The 20986-nt window shown below is 39.3% G+C and overlaps 1 pseudogene; it reads right to left on the bottom strand.

Annotated features, from left to right (window-relative positions):
• Nucleotides 1-20782, bottom strand: part of LOC134378886 (uncharacterized) — a 143486-nt pseudogene extending 122704 nt beyond the window's left edge.
• Between the last annotated feature and the right edge of the window lie 204 nt (nt 20783-20986).

Raw genomic sequence — 20986 nt, 5'->3', positions numbered from 1 at the left:
TCAGCTTCCCATCATGCATCCCTGAGTTTCTGAAGTTTTTGGTCATGCACAGTAGAGTCACTTTTTCCTTAACTTTGCCCTTCTTGGTCTAGCCTGCACTTTTGTTTGTCCTGGTGTACAGGCACTGCGGTTTTTCATGGTTTTAAGTTTCTGTTCAAAAACTGCAAAGTTCCAGGTGTAGCATGCGGATCGGTAGGTGGTTCAGCTGTCATCAGCTCAATATGGGTTTATTAACTGCAAAACAAAGAGGTGGCTAGTGTCAATCCAGTCTGAATATTCATGAGCGGGATGGGTCCCTCTTCTGTCCTGCCTCAAACAGAGTTAATGAGAATACACTGTCACTACAACACGTGCATATCCTGTTCCTAGACATCAAGTAAATGCTGCTACCATGACTTCCCAGTGCTGGGGCAGAAGAGAAAAATGTTCTCTCTCACTGCTCCATGTCATGCTGGCCTTGGCTCACAAGGTTAGAGATCTTTACTCACATGGTCCTTTCAAAACACACACAGATGCAAACCACACACTCTCCCCAAGACCTCCCTGCCTGTCCCCCAACCTCCATGACCCCAGGTTTTCAAGGGCTGAGCCCATTTCTCCTGATGTCTAGTCCTAACCATTTCTTTCCTCAGAATAAAATATATTTCTCATAAGGAAAATTCCATACTATAATTGGTTTTATTCTGCTTTAAAAGGCAGATAGGCTCTTTATAACAGAAGTCTGTCAGAGGAACTGGAAAGGTGGATGTGTGGTTTGGGCAACAGTATTAAGAAGAAGTTCATTAAATCAAAGAAAAAGATGCCCTGAGAATAAAAATATCTGGCTTTTCTTCCCTGAATGATTCAAGTGAGAACCACACAGACAGCACTGGACTATTCCTTGGAATGAGAAAGTAGAAGGTTAAACAAAACCCTCAGGTATCCCAAGGTAAGCTGCATGATAAAAAAATAAATAAATAAAATTTAAAGGCATCTGAAGATTTAGATTTAGTTTTCTTTCTTTCTTTTTTAATTTCCAAGACTTACACCTTCTGCAGCTAAATTTGAATGTATTAACCTAAATCTCACTATCATGCTTCAAGAAAATTCTGTCCCATAAAAATCATAGGAAAGAGGAATATCTTGGACTGAACTCCCCAAAAGCAGATACTGTAAAGATGATTCCTGTGCCAGTGATTTTTTGAGAAGGTGCTGCTGGGTAAAGCCACTGAGGGAGTGGGGGAGCAAGGCCACCAAGAGAGGAGGACAGGCAAGAGGAGGCCTCGGGAAAAATCCTGGGGAGGCGGCTTCAGCCTGGCTCTGATCAGGAGTGGAAGTTGTGCCCTGTAAGACAAGGCAGTGAGGCTTGCAGGTGCCTGCAGCCATCAGCCACTGGATAAGGCTGCCCCCGGGGAAGTAAATTCCCCTGGGCACTGCCTGCTCTCAGGAAATGATGACTAGTCCAGGAGGCCCCAGTGCCTTCAGGCTATGGAAAAGGACAGCACCCCAAACCCAATAGGCACACAAAAAAGGCACAAAGGAAAGTAGAGGTGATCTGGGCAAAGCAGCAAAGCAAAACCTCCTCTGCTTCTAGGAGCAAAGGCTGAAATTGGACAGACTCAGTTTTCTCATATAAAAAATGAGGTTAACTGTCCTGCACCCCAGTTTCCTTATCCGTTAAATGGGGAATGTAAGAATACCTGCTTCATTGAGTGGTTCTGAGGATTACATTAGATGATTCAGGAAGAGCATATTTTAAGCACTCTGAAATAGCAGCTTCTATAAATATTTATAAGCAAGGATAACAGTAATTTCAGCTGGGTCTATTGCTCTAGTTACTTTGCCAAAAGAAATGTAGCAACCACATTGTATCCAGAAATCTGAGAGGTCTCTTCCATCTCTCAGCAATTTTGAAAATGTATTCTGGGTTACCTGGAAACTAAAGGTTTCTGTAAGGGAATTTGGACAACATTATGAGGAATTTAGAAAGCACTTTAAAAGCATAAACCCACGAGTTTGGACTGTACACAAAGCATTTCTCTGGATAAAATTCAGTCTTAGGTCTGTACGGTGGTTTCTGCCCTGTTCCTCTCTCAGGCGCAATTATGAGGAGAGCTTTTAACGCAGCCCACAATTGCTTATGACCATCCACCTGCTATTAGGTTAGCCACACACTGAGCTAAGTTAGGAGCCATGAGGGAGCTGTTTTATGGCATTCGAGTGGCACAACATGTGATTTTTCTCTGGAGAAGACTTTTGAGAATTAGAGGGAATTAGTCATATTTTCCAATGTGGGGATTTTAACAGTTGTGAGATTATGAAGACCTGACTCAACAATTCCAATATTGCAATATGTCACCTAGCTGTCTTGTTACTTAAAATTGCATGCTGTAGAAGACAGTGACTTTAAAAAGAACCCAACCAAGGTTGGAAAGAAAAGGGAGATATGCAGAGAAAGCAAGAGAAAAATGTAAAACTGCTGAACATTTACAGAGCTAAGTTTAACAACTCTGGGCTCATTTGATGCATTTTTCTATCTTAAATAATGCGTTGAAAAGGCATGTTTATCCTCTCAGTGAATTATATGTTCAAAATGCGCTCATTAAACAGTGAGGTTTTTTTAAACCTACAATACAGAATCTGAACTGTGTTTAAATTGTTGCTAAATATTCCAGTGGGTCATCCCCTTGAACTCTCTTTTGTTAGGTTAAAAAAAGATAAATAGACTTTCACTAGATACAGATGATTAAGACAATTCAAGACCACCCCTGTGCTGTATTTTTCTATCCTCTTCATTAGGGTGTTCTTCATTAACTACCCTAAATGAGCTACAAATAATGATCAGGTCCTGTCCTTTATATATAAAAGCTAGGCCATTAATAAGGTCATAACTGTTGAGGTATTTTTCAGTAGTGAAGGGTTTGAACTTTTTCAAGCACATGCTCTAGGTTTCCCTTGTCCCCAAAGGCATACGCTCTTAAGATGGCTAGGCAGGGTGAGGAAGAAGCTAAAAGACTCCGAAAGAGATTGTTCTAATAAGATTGGTCTCATTAACAAGGCATGATAATTAGATAACTAGCCAGAAAAAATGCAACAGTGAGCAAATTTGGAGAGATATAAATAGCTCCATGGAGTGTTACATACAAAGCCAGAAGCGGTATTATCCCTCGAAAAACTCAGCAAATCACTGAATAGGACAAGCACTAGCACTTATTCAGGGACAGCAAAGAAAAGAGAGTCGGTGTGGTGGTGAAGGAGTAATTGCTACCTACAACTCACCGAATTCTGAACCACACACATTTCCCGTTGCCTGTTTTGCTCCTATTGCGATACTACCAGCCATGACCTCAGCCTTTCTCTAGACAATTAGGAAAGAGTATCTAATTTGTCCCCCCAAAATTTATTCTAATTTGTTGATTTCAAAAAAAAAAATAATACTCACTCTTCAGGCACTTTCAACAAAACCGTTCTCCCCAAATAGATCTATAAATTAAATGCAATTCCAATAAAAATTCTGGCAGGATTTTGTATGAACTTGACAAACCCTTTTCAACAGTGATCTGGAAGAACAAGGCAAGGAAATTTGCCTAACCAGACACTACGATTCTGCGAAGATGAAGTGTGATCTTGGCAATGGAAAAGTAAAAGAGATTAATGGAACAGAATAACAGGCCCAGAAACAAACCCAAGTGAATGTGGAAATTTGTTCTATGATAGATAGCATTATAAATGAATGAGGAAAGAATGAAATTTTTTAGTAGTTGATGTTAGGAAGACTTCACAATATGAAGAAAAATGTCTACCTCATGATATATAAAAAGGTAAATCGAAATTGATTAAAAACCAAGACATAAAAATTAAAACTATGAAGTAAACACAATTATTTTTTTAAAATTGTGATATAAATATGAGCAGAGTTCTTAAATAACATTCCAAAAATAAAGGCAAGAAAACATGCCGACTAAAACAAAATTGGAGATTTCTATTCAATACAGAATACCACAAATTTAACATATAGGTGACAGAATGGGAGAAGAGACGTGCAATATTTAAAATAAATTGGGGGTTAATATCAACATTATACAAGAAACTCCTATATATTAATGAGAAAAATAGAGGAAACTCAATTTTAAAATGTTTAGTAAATATGAATAGGTAATTCAGAGAAGGAGGAAACCCAGACGGCTAACAAGTATATGAATAAATACTCAACTTCATCCAGCAATGATCAGAGATAGGTAAATTAAAGTGGTTTTATGCCCATTTGGTTGGTAAAAATGTGAACATTGGTAAATACCAAGTGTTGGTGATGATGTTGGTGTACAGGAACCTCTTGCGCTGCTGGAGTGACAGAATGCTGGTTACGTACATGAGATGATTGTTCAAACATACTGACTATCTTTCCCCTTCTTCCATAAGAAGACTTTACTTGCTTTCCCGTTGGGCTTGGCCATGTGACTCCATTTGGTTTCATGGTAGACTTTCCTGTGCATTTTTCTGCACCTGGACTTTAAACCTGCCAAGGTGACTTGTTTTGGCCAACAGTATATTAACAGAGTGGCTTGAGCAGAGACTTGACATGTGGTAGCTTGGTTGGGCTTCATCCCTTGTGCTTCTGCCATTGCTGTGAGAAGAGTCCACCCTAGAAGTCCACCAGTCCAAGGAGGGTGAGAGATGTATGGAACAGACCTGAACCAGCCCGAACCTGACCTAGAGCCAAGCCCAGCTGAACTTCCAGCTGACCCACAGATGCATGACTGCTCATAAATTACTATGTTTAAAGTCATTTAGTTCTGGGACAGCTTGTTCCACAGCATTATTTTGGCAATGTCTGACTGATACAGCAATTATCCAGTACTTAGAGAATGTAAATAGCATATACATTATGTAGCAGAAACTTCTACACAGCATTTTCTGATTTTTCCTTGTTGGCAGAGGATGCCTCCCACTACGGGGTCCAAAAATTTCAGACCCTTGCTTTCAAAGTCTCTACTGTAACATACATAAAATGCTAGGCAATGGGACCAAAGGTGACATTCACTAAAGAACTTCTGGTAAAGGTTTTCCTCTATAATAAAAAGAGATGCATAGGAAGCTATAACCTCCTCTTCTTCACTGGCTATAATCATGTATGCATGTGATATCCAGAGTTGCTACAATCATCTTGTGACCATTGGGAAAAAATAACACTGACTACAGGGAACAGTAGAACAGGGGGATGGGACATGCCTGGTTCTTTGATTACACCACTGAGCTGCTAACACTCCCTCTATAACTCTTTGTTACATGAAACAATTTATGTTCTTACTATTGAAGCCAAGTTAGATAGGAATGCTAAAAGCATCCTTAATTATCCATGAATCTCAAGTAATTATCCCACGAATTTCAACTCCTAGATATGAACAGGCACATATATAAGAGAATAGGTGTGGGGGTGTCCATCACAATACCGTTTTGTGGTAGCAAGTACTTAGAGGCCACCGAAGTGTCTGACACTTGGAACATGGATGAGTAAGATGCCTACAATAAAATATTAGGTAATGATAAGAAGCAGTGAACTATATTTACATAAGAAATTTGAATAAGCCTCAAAAAAATGGAGTGAAGTAATAAAAGTAAAAAATGGAATGAGGTGTATAAATAACACAGTGCCATTTGTGTAAGTAAAGAATGCAAAACTCATAAAACAACATCATAAATTTTCCAACAATTCATATATATTCAAAGAAAAATATTAAAAACTTTATGGTGCATGCTTAAATAGGAGAAAAGAATGCGAGTGAGGCTGGGGAATGAAGAAGGAAAATAATTAATTACAAATCTGAGTACTTACATTAGTTATTGCTCCATAACAAATTACCCCCAAAATGTAGTAGCTTTAAAACAATGAACATTTATTATCTCAACATTTCTATAGGTTATGAATCTAGACGTGGCTTAGCTGGGTGCTTCTGACTCACGTGACTCCAATTAAGGTTGGGGCTGTGGTCTCATCTGAAGGTTCAATGAAGGGAGGGTGTATTTTCAAGCTCAGTCGTGTGGTTATTAGCAGGATTTAGCTCCTCGGCGGCTGTTGGACTATGGGCCTCAGTTCTTCACTGGCCATTGGCTCCTTGCCATCTGGGTCTCCCTACAGGGCACCTCACAGCATGGCAGCTTGAGTCCCTCAAAATAAGTGAGTCAGTGACAGAGTAGGAGAGAATGTACAAGATGGAAGCCATGGCCTCATGTTTGCCATAGTCAGTTTACTAGAAGCAAGTCAGTAGGTCCAGGCCACACTCAAGGGGAAAGTATTACACATATGTGTGAGGGCCATGGGGTGGGAATTACTGGGGACCATCTTAGAAGTTTCCTACCACAGTCCTCAGTACCATGACCAGTGATCTCTTACCATGAGCAGAGGAGTATGAGCAGTTCAACTCTGGATACCTGAGGTCCAAAAAATGAAAGAAAAACCAGATGTCAAAAAGAACCAATGTGGATTTGACTTTTATATACCTGCAGCTCAAGTGGTTGCTAATTGACATTAAATAATGCTGGACAGACTGAGTAGTCTGGGCCAAAATGCTGACTTCAGGTACGTAGCTATTAAGAAACATAGAAAAAAAAATCAGTTTTATTATTTAAGATCAAAGATCAATAGACAGAAAGGAAGAAAAGTGAATATTAGTGTAGTTTCTGTTGAAAACAGCAGCTCAAATCTAGACTTAATATAAAAAATACTCTTCTATGTGCTAAAACTTTTTGATGTAGATTCACGGAACTTGGTAATGGGGAACACTTCTGAGATTTCCTCATTTAACAGGGGGAAAGGTCCGGGTGGACAGTGACTTACCTCGGGTCACAGCAACCCCATTTTCCTCTGTTCAGGCAACTCTTTTATCAGCAGACACGCCTGCCAGAGTGGACACGTGATCTTCACAGCCTCCAAATAGCTTCTAGTGTGATTCTAAATGGGCTAGACTTGACACAACCTTCCTTCCTCTCCCAGGAAATTCACACCAAAGAGTTAATTGCATTAAATTGTTCGTATTTAACTTGTGTCTCTACTAACAAGCAAAATTTCAACAAGTCTCCATTTTCTGTCTAGAACCAGAGAAAGGCTCCTTTTCTTTTGTTTCAACATGATTTTCCTAAAGCTCTCTCATGCTTTTCATGTTCCTCATCACAGTGTAAGTTCATGAAAAATTAACACTTCTGTTCAGCAGGGAAGCTAGCTCTTTTTAAAAGAATGTTCTGGCAAACCCAACACCAGGACATGCATCTCCAAACAGATCTGCCTTCGAAAGGTACAGCGTGTTACAGAAGCCTCTCCCTAGAGTGTGGATCTCAAGGGCTGCGGCAATTACTTTAGACTTCCTTTATATTTTCTTTACCGTCCCTTATTTAGTTCTTTCATGTGACAGCACATTTTCGATTTATGAATTTGCAAAATCAAGGTGAGCCACTGTAATGATGTAGAAGCCATTATACTTCCTAGGACTCCACTGCCAATGAAGGAAAGCTGATGTCTCAAAGTCCAAATTCTACAAACAAAATGGCATTTGCAGTTGCTGAATAAAACAATTGTTTCAAGGGTAAGACATTTGTGCATAACAAAAAAATCATAAATATCATTGTCAATTAGGAAAATATGCAGTAAAACGGGGACAATGTACTTGCAATGCAAAAGTTCGTCATTGTCATGAAAATTCTAGCCAAAGAAATGAAATTTAATGAAAATTAAAATTGTGTTTTTTTACTAAAGCTAAAAGGAAAAATTTTTTAGTTTATGCATGTTTATTTTTATTCACAGTTACAAATAACCATTTGGATTAAGTTTTTTTTTTTTAATGAAAAACTGATTGGAGCTTTCAAATTATGTCATATTATTAAAGAATTACTCTGAGTACAATATGCAGGAGTAACCCAACCAGACTTCACTTGGGGAGTTTGATCCAGCAGCTAAATAAGATCACAGTTCTCCACTACTGAGACCATTCCTCTTCCTTTCCCTATCTTAGACATATTTTGACTTAGTTCACTCTAGACTTATACCTGTTAGGCATCATTTTATAAAATCAAAACCACCAGGTAACTCAACGGCTTTAAGATAAAGAAAGGAGATGGGCACTGGTTGGCCAATGGGAAAACTGTCAAGGTCAATCCTCTTCTAATTCCTTCACGTCGTCTCACTACTCAAAACCAGACCCCACCGGACCCCGCAGGCTAGGTCTCTCTGTCTGTGTGCCATCTCTGCTCCAACAGGCTAGATAGCTCTTAAAACCTTAGTCCTCAGAATCAAATCAGATGCCTGCTTTAGGAAACAGCTTGCCATTCTGCTCACAATCCCAACCTTCCCGCCAGCCTCTTCTAGGTCTGGTATTCTATATAGCTTATCACCCAGCTCCCACAATACTACTCAGACATAAGAGTCAGTTCCTGGTTCTGACAGACTCACTCGTTCCCTAAAGCCTCTTCAGGGGTCATAATAGTCTCATAGCTCAGAATGAGTGGAATAAAACAGATGCACTGTGTGAGTCAACTTCACATAGAAACATGCAGTGTTTACCTTCTCAAAATATTTCACAAGTCCACCACCTTCTCCCTTAAATTTCACAGGTAGTGAAATGAATGAGCGTAGGACACTAACTTCCATGGGTGTATGCATTTTGACAGACTTTCAAACAACAGAGGTAATAATATCTCTGTTGAACCAGAAAAGCAATCAGAGAAACGCTGAAGCTTTTCTCTCTCTCCTTTTCCGAGGTCATTCATTGACTGAGCTCGATCTCTCAGAATCAGATCCAGACGCTACCATTCCTTTTACATGTGCCTCAGTTATTCTACATAGAAGGAATCCATTAGCTGTCAGCTCTACAGGATGCAAATAGAAGACGGCTGCTAAAATAGCTAATACGACCCAGAGCCACACTAATGGAGATACAACCCAGAGCCCACACGGTAATAGTTCCACCGTGTGTGAACAGCATTAAGCAGGTAGAGGAGAAAAAAACATTTAGAACACAGTTTTAAATAGTAGTCCTTTAGTCAAAAAACCACTCTAGTCTAAATCCACTCTAAGTGACTGTAAGATTCAATAGAAACTCAAAGGGAACTGCGCACTAATGGGTTCTCGAAAGAAAAACACATTATGATTGAACCATCTTACTCCTTGGCACACATAACAGTTGGTCTGACCACACGTGGAGTATTATGTTTGACTCTGGTGCCATATTTTAAGAGGGACAATGACAAACTGGAACATCCAGAATAGGGCAACCTATTCTGGAAACTATTTCCTATGATGAATGGCTGAAAGAACTGGTGATCTGTATCCACCAGTGAGGGAAATGAGACAGCTGCCTGCAGTAACGGGAGTGGCTAGCAAGTGGGACTAGAATTACGGAAGAGTGGTTTAGAACATTAAAGTAAAGAGTCCTAGTTAAATAAATGCAAATTAAAACAACAGCGAAGTCCTATTTCAACATTCCTGCACCTCAGCAAATTGGAATGCACACACACAGTTTTTTTTTCAATGGAAATGCCTACTGTTTTACTGCTGGAAGGAGTAGAAAAAGATTTTCCTGTAGTCAATTTGGAATAAGAATCAGAAGCCTTACAACTGCATACACCTTTTCACCAAATGTTTTCATATCTAAGAATTTATCTTAAGAAAGTAACCATAAATGTTTTCAAAGGCTTTTGTAAATAAATGTTCATCAGAACATTAATTATGCTTACAAAAAAATGGGGGTAGTACCTAAATACCCAGTACAAATATCTGGACTTGCTCCACTACTAATTTTATAATGCTTACATGTGCCTGTCTGCTAAATATTTTTCTCATAACTCCCATAATCCCCTCAACAGCTCTATGTGGGGGGACATTATGATCCCCACTTTACAGATGAGGGAATTGAAGTGCCAAGTTGTCACATGGCTCAGGACCTCACAGACAGTGTGGGGTAGAGCTGAAATTCCAACAGAGGCATCCAGGCCCCAGACCCTACACTCGCAACCACATTAGGTTGGTTTTAAAAGTTATAGTAAGACGAAGTATGGCATGCCATTAAAGGAACGAGGCATAAGAGAAACTCTGTGCTATTAGTTAGCAAACTCTACCTTAACCCCCGTTTTAAGAAAACCGAGGCCACATTTGTCTTTCTTCAGTCTTCTGCCACCTCCCCCGTTCCACAGCTTTCCAAAGACCTCACGCCAGTGCCCTCCCAGCTCCTTGAGATGGAATCCTTCCAGACCCGGCAGTCACCCAGTGAACAGCTCGGAGCTGGCTTGTAGTTTCCGGCCAATTTTTACTCTTCTCTTTCAACTGCTTTTGTTTTATAGGATCAGTGGATAAAAGTTACTAGGAAACATATTTTTATTTTTACACTCTTCATCAAAAAGTGTTTTCAGGTAAGTTCAAAAATAAAAAGTTAATCATGGGTTTTTTCTTTTCATTTTATAGTAATTAGGGAGAAACTTGGATGGTAGATGTACAAGGGGAAATTTCAAAACAACTCGGGTTAATCTCAAGCACCTTTTCAATGAGGTCAAAGTTTTTGTCTCATGCCCTCTTCATGCTGGATACAGTAGTTCCTGTCATCATGTAGATACAAACAAGCAAAAAACATCTTGGATAAGAGAAAACATAAATACGAATGTTGCTTGTTCTCTATTGGAAAATATCTTGTTTTAACTTTTGACTCACTTGTGAAGACAAACATAAGTTTTAAATTTCTGTTATTTTTCTCCACAAATTCCCATTAGAAGAGAAATAGAAATAGAAATGGCCAGATGAAGAGGGTTTTTAAAATCTCTGTATACAACCAATCAGCATTAGGAAAAATGCATAGGTAGAATTGCCTTGAATAATGCAAAAAACTTTGTCATAGCAACCTAAGTATGATATGAGGAACCGGTGGAATACTCAGGATAGCTCCAAAATCTACAAATTTGATGTATAGAGTGCTAGTGAGAGCCGGCGAGAGCTGAGGGTCACCCTGATCTTTTAACACCAGTTCAAAGATTTGAGGACAGACGACTGCCCCACCAAAGATGTGCGTGCCTTTTCAGAGGAGCCGCACACTCTCATGGTTAACCCCGACTGCAAGCCTCTAGTTCTACTGAATTAGTTGCAAATGTGGCCCACATCATAGGCCCCTGCACGCTGCTTCCGTTCTGTACAATCCGGACATGGAAATGGTGTTTCCCTTCATTTTCATGAAAACAAAACTCAGAAAACAAGAAAATAGTAAAACCCAGGCACACACCAGCACTTTGTCTGGCAGGCTTGACAGGAGGTTGGGCAAAGATCAAAGAAACTTACATCATAGCAACACAAACAACAGAAACTGAACATAGCATAACCTATGTCCAGAACCACTTTCTTCCACCTCCCTGCCGTGGATGGCTCACTGGTTACACACCCCCAGTGAAGTTTCTGCCCCTCAGCATCTCACGCACTTCCCTCTCCTCCTCTTTCTGTCCCCCCAATCCTAAATCCTGTTTATTTCTAGTGTAGAACATTTAACTCTTTCATTTCCTTTCTCCCACTAACCTTGTGTGATTTGTTATGTTATTTTTAAACAAAGCCAGTTTCTTGTAACAGGAATGCTAATGTTGCTATTGAGAAGTTTTTTTTTCATGCCACTTCCATTGTAATCATAGAATCTCATAAGTTATTTGGTCCAACAGTCTTACCTTAGGTGATAAATCTTTTTTAGAAAAGAGGTTAAATGACTTACTCCAAGGTGTCATACTTAGTAGTTGCAGGGCTAGCATGAAAATCCTGTCCTATGGACTCTGTTTAACGCGTTTTCTATTACTAAATGCAAATACCAAAACATCTCAATATTTATTAATAACAACCATTGGACAAAGTGTTAATTTTGTTTGTTTGTTTGTTACACTGTAAGAAAGCAACATGTCTATTTAATGAACAACTACTCCCAGGAACTTTTAATCATCAAATATTTTTGAGCACATAAATATTCCAGGTTGAGTAAATGCCTTTGTCTGACCTAAAGTTCCTTTGTATCATGGCCCCAGACTACCTTTCCTAACTTATGGCTGTAAATACCACCTACATACTCACGACTCTCCAAATCTACCTTTCTCTGCATCTGATCTGAGCTCCATACTTGCCATATAAAAGGTCTTCTTTACCAAGCCGATTGGTTGACTAACAGGCAAAGCAGAATTCTTGAATCCTTTCTCAGCCACTTCTTAAATAGTTCCTTCTTCAGATTCTCCATTTCAGTAAATAGCCTCACAGCTGCCCAGTGGCTTGGGCTAAAAATCCATGGAATTGTCTTTGATTTGGCTCATTTAACTATAACCAATGCCTACTCTTCAAAGTACATTCCAAAATATATTCTGAATCCATTTCCTTCTATCTCCACCAAACCACCGAGTTCCATAATCTCATGACTAGGTTGCTAAACAGTCTCCTTACCAGCTAGTCTCTCTCCTCCACTCCTGACCCCTGCAGTCGATTATGCACCAAGCAGCCAGAGTGATTTTTAAAAATATAAATTGCATAATGTTCTCTTACTCGAAACCCTCCAGTGTCTTTCCAAGACACTCAAGTATGACAAGACCCTTTCTTGAGCCTATGGGTCTCTGGATGATCTGGCCTTGTCTATTAATCCGTCATTAAACATGCTTTCCCTTTCCTTTATGGTTTTCATTCAACATCTTGTTTAAGAAATCTTTCCTACTGCAAGAACATAAGGACATCCCCCTGTTTTTTTTCCTAAAGGTCTGTAAACCATCTGGAATTGATTTTGGTGTACGGTGTGATGAAGGGATCTAATTTAATTTTTTCCACATAAATAAACAATTACCTCCACACAGTTAGTTCTTTCCCCATTGGGCAAATCGCATTTCTACAAATGGGGTCTGTTTCTGGCTCTCACTTCTGTCCCATTGGTCTATTTTTCTGTAGATGTGAGTCAATCCTGCATTGTAAGGAGTATTAAGCTTTGCAATAAATTTTCATATCTGGTAAGGCAGGTTCCCACCACCAGTTTTCTTCTGCAGGAATGTCTTGGTTATTGTTGGATATTTGCTCTTCCACATGCATTTTCAGAATTAGTATTGATTATAAATCAGTGTTTATTCAAATCACAGTGCTGCACTGAATTTATGAATATATTGGGCATGAGCTAGTACCTTTACAAGTTGAGTCTTTCTATTCATAAATATGATATACCTCTTGATTTATTTAGGTCTTTGCTAATAACTCTCAACACAGTTTTATAATTTTCCCCATAATCTTTTGTTTGATTTATTACTGGCTGACATGTTTTCATTGCTATTGCACTTAGCATCATTTAATGCATTTTTGAAGTGTTCACTACTGACATCTTTATATTGATCTTGTATCTACTCACTTTGTTAAATATTTACAAATCTCTTACAATTTTTCCATAGTTTCTCTTGCATTTTCTTTGTAGAAAACTGTAATATCTGCAAATAATGGTAGTTTTATTTCTTCCTTTCAGTTCTTAGCATTTTTCTTTCATTATGTTTTTTCTTTTTTTCTTCTATCCTCTTTCTCTCTCTCCTTCTCTCTCACTTCTTTCTCTTTTTCCTGAACCAGCTAGGAAACGTTAAATGTCCAGAACGATGTTAAGGAGAAGTAATTATAGCATGTAGCACTCTCTTAAACATGATTTTACAGAGAATGCTTCTAATGTTTCACCATTACATGCAATTGCGGAAAATTGTTGGTAGATATACTTTCTCATATTAATGTTCTAGTTTTCTAGTAATGTTAATTATGAAGAGATCTTGAATGTTACCCAATGCTTTTGTCTGCATCTACTAAAATAATCTTAATGCTCTTCTCCTCTAATCTGATTGATCACTGACAAATTACAATAAAAGAATTTTCGATTATTAAACCAATTTTGCATTCCAGTATAACACAATATGATCATGTTTTCTATACAGTGCTGGATTTACCAATATTTGATTTAGGATATAGCACCAATGTTCATAAGCAAGCACCTACTATCTTTGTCCAGTTTTGAAATCAAGATTATACTAGCCTCTAAAATAAATTCCCTCTTTTTCTACTTAGGAGAAGAATTTTTGGATTAGTGTAATTATCTTTTCCTTGAAAGATTGATAAAACCCACCTATAGGGCTGGCCCCGTGGCTCACTCGGGAGAGTGCAGCTCTGGTAGCGCCGAGGCCGTGGGTTCGGATCCTACATAGGGATGGCCGGTGCGCTCACTGGCTGAGCGTGGTGCAGACAACACTGTGCCGAGCGTTGCGATCCCCTTACCGGTCACACACACACAAAAAAAATGACAACAAAAAACCCACCTATAAAACCATCCAGGCCTGGTTTTCTTTGTGGGAAAATTTAAAAATATTGATTTTACCTTTTATTAATAGTTACAGGACTGTTTGTGCTATTTTTTCCCTGATCTGGTTTTGGTTAGTTAGATATTCCTAGGAATTTGTCCTTTTATCCAAGTCTTATAATTACTGGCATAGAATTTTTTTTGTTATTATGTCTTCTGCCTCTGTGATTATATCCCCTTTTCATTCCTGTAGCCATTCTTCTTTTTGGCAGCTGCTGGTACAGGGATCAAACTCTGGACCTTGGTGTTATCAGCACCAGCTCTAACCAACTGAGCTGACAGGCCAGTCCCCTTTTTTCATTCCAGATTGTCTCCTTTTCTTTGTATCTTCTCTCATTTTCATACAGTAAGTTCACTGGAGGTTTGTGTGTATATTTAGTGTTTTTCAAAGAACCAACTTTTGATATTGTCGGATCTCTCTGGTGTATTTTTGCTTACTATTTCATTTATTTCTCCACTTTTCTTTGTTTTTATTTTTTTATTCCTGCTACTTTCTTGGTATTATTCTGTATTCTTTTTCCCCCTAAGTTGGCTCCTTAATTTACTAATTCTTAGCCTTTATTCTTTCCTCATGCAATCGGTTAGATGCTTCTTCAGCTTCATCCTTATGTTTTGGTAATTAGTATTCTCTCTCTAATTCTATGCTATGTCTCTCTGACAGTAATTCTTTGAAGTTTTTCTAGACTTGCTTTAAGAACTACAGCGTGTCAATTTTTGCTTGCAAATGTCACATGTGCTCTTGAGAAGATGATGTTTTCTTCAGTTATTAGAATTATTAGGTACAGGGATCAATAGATACCCATTAAGTCAAATTGTTAACTGTGTTTTAAAAGATTTTCTACCTTTTTTTATATCTTGTTAACTAATGAAATATTACAGAAGTAGTTTATTGGAGGATTTGTCTATTTCTCCTTGACATTTTGTGTTTTTTTTCTTTCTGTATTTTGTATCCATTTTATTAGGTGCATATAAATTTAGAATTGCTGAAATTTATAATTGAATCTTTTAACATTTCATAGTTACCCTTTATCTTTAATAATTTGTTTTGTGTTTTGTTTGATATTGATACAAGTGCCCTGGGTTTGTTTGGGGGCTGGGTTGGTTTGTTTTGTTTTCTGTACCTGGTTTATCCTTTTACTTTTAACCTTTCTATATCCTTATTTGTAGGTTTGTTGTTTCTAAAAAGCAAATAGCTGGATTTTGCTTTTTTTTTTTTTTTCATTCAATCTGATTAAGCTCTGCCTTTCAATGAACAAGTTTAGTCCTTTTATCTTATTCACTGTGATTACTGAAATATTTGAATATATTCCAACCATTTCAACCATATTACCTTGCACTTTCTAGCATTAAGCTTTTATTTTCCCCCTCAATTTCCCCCTTCTGCTAATTTGAAAAGTGTGAATTCTATTTTTATTCTTTCAGCCATCACCTTTAAAATTTTATCATACAAACTTAATAGTGTCAAGAGTTAATCAAATATCTACCCTCCTCCTGAGAAATACAAAAACTTTAACATCAGTCACCTCCCTGCCAATTTATATGCTATTGTTGCCTATTTTTTCAGTTTTGTAAACCCCACAAATAATACATTACTAACGTATTGCTTTAAACAATTTAGTCATTGGTATTCTTCTGGTATGATTTTCCTTCTTTCTAGAGTATATCCACCAGAAGTTCATTTAGTGCATATCTCTTGGAGATAAACTCTCTCTATTCTTGTTTGTCTGAAAATGGCACTATTTTGCCAATTTTCATAGATAGTTTTATTGTGACTAGAATTTTAGATAGTTATTTACTGATATCATCTCAAATATTTTTATTTTTTATTTTTTCTGTCCCCTGGCTTTCATTCTTGCTGGTGAGAATTCTGACATTAATCATTTTCTTTCCTTTGTGGGTGACCTATCTTTTCTTTTTGGGATTCTCTACAGATCTTTTGTTTGTTTTTAATACTACAATGTATCAATGAAATAGTATCATGGAATGTATTTTACTCACCCTGTTTATTTTTCCTATATCGATGGAAGAATAGCTTTTATCATTGTCTTTGTTTCCTGTTGCTGTAACAGAATACCATAGATTGGATCATTTATAAAGAAAAGAAATTGATTTCTTACCATTCTGAAGGCTGGGAAAGTCCCAGAATCTGGTGAGGGTCTTCTTCCTGTGTCGTAACATGGCAGAGGGCACCAGATGGCAAGAGAGCAAGAGTGTGTATGCCAGCTCAGGTCTGTCTTCCTCTTCTTATAAAGCCACAAGCTGCATCATGGGAGCCCCATCCTGATGACCTTATCTAATCTTGATTACCACCTCCAAATACCATAACATATAAATCTGGGGATTAATTTTCCAACACATGAAAATTGGGGTATACATTCAAGCCATAGCAATCATTGTGAAAAATTGTTAGACATTCTTTCTTCAAATATTCTCTCTCTGCCCCGTCCTGTCTATTTTCTCATCTGGACTCTGCTTAGACATATGTTAGGCCTTTTCATTTTATCTTCTATATGTCTCTCTCCTATATGTTTTTCTCTCTTTGCTCTATGTAGGTAAGATCTTCAGAAACTTTTCTCTAGTTCATGAATTCTCTTTTAATTTGTATATAACACATTGTTAAAAACATACACTGAGTTTAATTTCAACTGTTATATGCTTTTTATTTCTAGAAGTTCTGTTTGCTAATTTTCAAATCTCTCTAGTCATTGTTAATAGTTTCTTGTTTTAACTCATTGTGCTGATTCCATTTTTAATTTTTTTTAAGTTTTCATATTTTATGTTCTGTGCATAATAAGTCTAAAGTCATTGATGGTCTAAATCTGTTTACTTCTGCTAATTCTCACTAGCTCTGACTTGCTTTCTTGAGTTCTTTTAATTTTTATCTTGAGTTCATATGTGGTTGAATTTAAACCATGGGAATTCAAAAGGGCTTGCAGAGGAATATTTTCCTCCAGCATTTATATTTGTTTCTGCAAGGTGGCTGGAGGCCCTTAAATGAACACTTATCATGACATTTCAGTTCACTCTCAGGTCCTACTGTCACTTTAAGTTGCAAACACAGTCACAATTCAGACCCTAAAATATCCAGTCCTTGACAATAGTCAAAGACTTTGATTGACTATCAAATTTCCTCTCCTTCAGCCACTTGCAGAGGGAAATCTGGATATCATCTCTCTATCTCTTCCTCCCTTCCCCCAGCATTCTCTTCCCATCACAGCTTGCCGACTGCAGTCTTTGACCCTCTAGGATCAGGACCACGGGAACGGGGATCAGGGTAAAGCAATCACACAGCAGCAGGACCGTCTTTGTGCCAGAAGTACGGCTGGCTGCTCCTTTCTGTCACAGACAATTCATGGGTACTTCAGAGAACATCTTGTTGGATTTTCCAACTGCAACTTGTGAGAATTGGGGGATGCCTTGTTTTAATTTTAATAACTTTTTTAAAAGAGCAGTTTTAGGTTCACAGTAAAATTGAGAGGAAGATACAGATATAACTTTCAGTTCAGGTAGCCACATACATCCCTTCTGCAAATGCATACCCTCCCCCACTACCAACATCCTCCACCAGAGTGGTGCATTTGTTACAATCAATGAAACTATGTTGACGCCTCATCACGAGTCCATGGTGTACACCACACTTCCCTTTTGGTGCTGCATATGAAATGGGTTTGGACAAATGGGCAGTGTTATGCACCCACCATTATAGTATCATGCTGAGTAGTTTCACTGCCCTAAAAATCCTCTGCGCTCCACCCATTCATCCCTCCCTCACTCCAGTCCCTGGCAATCACTGATTTTTTTTCACGGTCTTCATAGTTTTGCCTTTTTTTTTTTGCTTTTTTTTTTTTTTTCCCCAGAATGTCATATAGCTGGAATCATACGGCATATATAAAGAAGCCCTTTCAGATTGGCTTCTTTCACTCAGTGATATGCATTTAAGTTTTCCCCATGCCCTGCCATGGCCTGATAGCTCATTCTTTGTGGTGCTGAATACTCTTCCACTGTCTGGGTGCACTACAGTCCATGTATCCACTCACCTCCTGAAGGACATCTGGGCAATGCCTTTTCCCCCCACTACACTGGCTGCTTCTCCTCAGTCTCTGCTCCACTGGCAGGTCCCCTTGCAGACTTTCATGGTTGGAGTTCATTGCCTCCTCCATCCAGGCCTCTTGGAGATGGTCTTTAAGTGGCTTTAGGCTGCTCTCCCTCCCCAGAGATCATGTCTGGCTACAGAGGAGCATCCTGTGACCCCCAGGGAAGCTCAGTTACGTCTTTGATGCAGCAGCAAGTCCCCTTTGCTCCACCTTGCCAGCCACTGTCCCCTACCCTCCAGACTTCTTGCCTGGTAACTATGGATTGAATACAAAACCTTGCATGGCACTGGAACATGCGATCTTCCTCCAGAAAGGCTTTATTCGCTTGTGGCAGGAGTCAAGGTACACAAGAGCAGTCTGTGTGCCTGCGGGTAGGAACCGAGGCCATGCGAGCCTGTGTCGCGTGCTGTGTGAGCTGCTCTCCTGTGTTTGCCCTACTCCTATGACTTCAGGGTCTCAAATGACAATCTAGGTGTTTACAAGGTTGTAAGTTGTGTCCACCCAGTGCCATGAGCGTGCCAGCTTAGCTTTTAAACCTCTCAGCAGCTGCTTTTGTTTGATTCTTCACATGCAGAGCTTAGAAATCAGGAAATGGTTTGCAGAGAAATTACATGAAGACTCGCTCTCATTGGTTCCCTTTCCTCTGTGTTCACGGCCCTTCAAGTCCTGGCAAACTCGTATCCCGAATTCCAATGTTTTGGACTGTGGCAGCCTATGAGCTGCCACTTCCTGTTTGGGTTCCAGACCCCAGGACAGGTCCTGAATCAGCAAACGTTCCCAGGAGACAAGAACAGCTGCAGAGAAGAGTTGTTTCGAAGAATTCCTCCCCTTTCCAACATTTTGGGCCTTCAAATCCAGCAACCCTGATTGCTCTTTGAGGCTCTCAGATGACTAGTTTACATCTTACTGTATTCAGCTTTCACAGCTCTTTGGCACAAGGCTTGTTCTGATACAAACTACTCCTTCACTGCCAGAAATGGAAACACTGGTTTTTTCCTCCCTAAAAAAAAATACCAGGTGCCACATTTTCTTATGTAATAAAATTATATTTGTTAGCTTGAAATGTGAAAGAAAATTTGGAGTATAACAAAAATTCTTGATTCATAAACATCTTTTTTCTCAAAATTCTGTAGATGTTATTCCACGTTCTTTTTGCGCTTGATGTTTCAGAGGAAATTTCTAATGAGGGCCTGACTTTTGTTGCTTTGTAATGGGTGTTAAAACTGATTAAATTAATGTTTGGAGTGAGAAACAGAAAAGAATGAGAATTGCTACAAAGCAATGTCTGCATGGATTTTCTGAGTCATCATTGAGAAAGCACCTCACAGCACGTGGCCCCACCACACCCAGAGGATTGGGGATGAGGAGACGCTTGGGGCAGGGATCGGCTGTGAGGAGGGGGACTTTTGGGGAGCAGCTTTGGAGCACTGGGCCCCAGCCCCTGTCTGGCTCTCTTGCCTCAGGAATTGGGGGTGAAGCGAGGTTGGGCTGGGGTGGGGGGCTCTTAATGGACCCCTCTAAAACCTTGAGGTGCTTTTCTCCTAGAGATTAAGAAACCTTTTTCACATAGCCTTCTATCTACCAATGTTTCTATAATGACATGTTTAAAATTTAGTAAATACTGTGTTGTCGCAACTAAATTGAACAATCACACACACACGCACACTAAAAACATTTTGAGGAAACACACCAAAAAGATTAAAATGTATTTGGAATATGGGTGATGTTTTAATTTTTGTTTTCATGCATTTCCTTATTTTCCAAAAATTTACAAAGATGTGTACTACTTTTTATAACAAAAAAATCATTTAAAATGCCTAAATAAACCATTTTTAATATAATGTTATGTATGTATGTATGTATTTTTAATACATACAACTATGTAAATAATATCCATATAGCAAAAGATTTTAATAGACCCCCCTCCCAAAAAAAAACCCCACAAACCCATTGTTTTCCTCTGGAGAGTGATTTCCTCTATAGAGCTGTGTTTTCATACTTTTATGTAATTGGGGGGACCGTCCCAGACACACGCAGGCCGACCCCAGTGCTGGGCTGTCTGAAGAGCACGCCCGGGCGCAGCGCTCTGCCTCGCCCCACACTCCCGCCTGCCGCCCCCTTGGTGGCCCATCTCTGCTCTGTCCCTCACCCTTCGCTGCCATCTCCCGCTCACTCCGCCTTCCCTCCTCGGAGCCCCTAAACGGAAGCGGCCCTTGGATCACATCTCTGCACGTCACCTCGCTTTGTGAGTCCTGTCTCCCCGGAAGGCCGCGAGCTCCTCCGGGGCGGGATGTGACTGTCCCCACGCTCCTTGCCTAGGCTGAGCACGGGGGGGCTTTCCGCAGAAGCCATTCTGAAAGAAGTGTTTTCCAAGCTAGCCGCAGTAACGCCATTCCGCAAGGCACAGAAAAATACCCTAGTAAAAAAAATTCAACAGCAGTTTCCAGGGCGCCCTTCAGCTGTTTCAAGAACTCCCACATGTACCTGCGCTTTTTCCCTGGCCTTGTTTAAACCGACCAATTACCTTGCCTCTCGCTTCTGTACCCGCGCTTTTTC

This window comes from Cynocephalus volans, chromosome 5 (genome assembly GCF_027409185.1).
Source record: "Cynocephalus volans isolate mCynVol1 chromosome 5, mCynVol1.pri, whole genome shotgun sequence".
In the NCBI taxonomy this organism is placed as follows: domain Eukaryota; kingdom Metazoa; phylum Chordata; class Mammalia; order Dermoptera; family Cynocephalidae; genus Cynocephalus; species Cynocephalus volans.
Note: the sequence above shows the minus strand (reverse complement) of the source record. Positions and strands in the feature narration are given on the sequence as shown.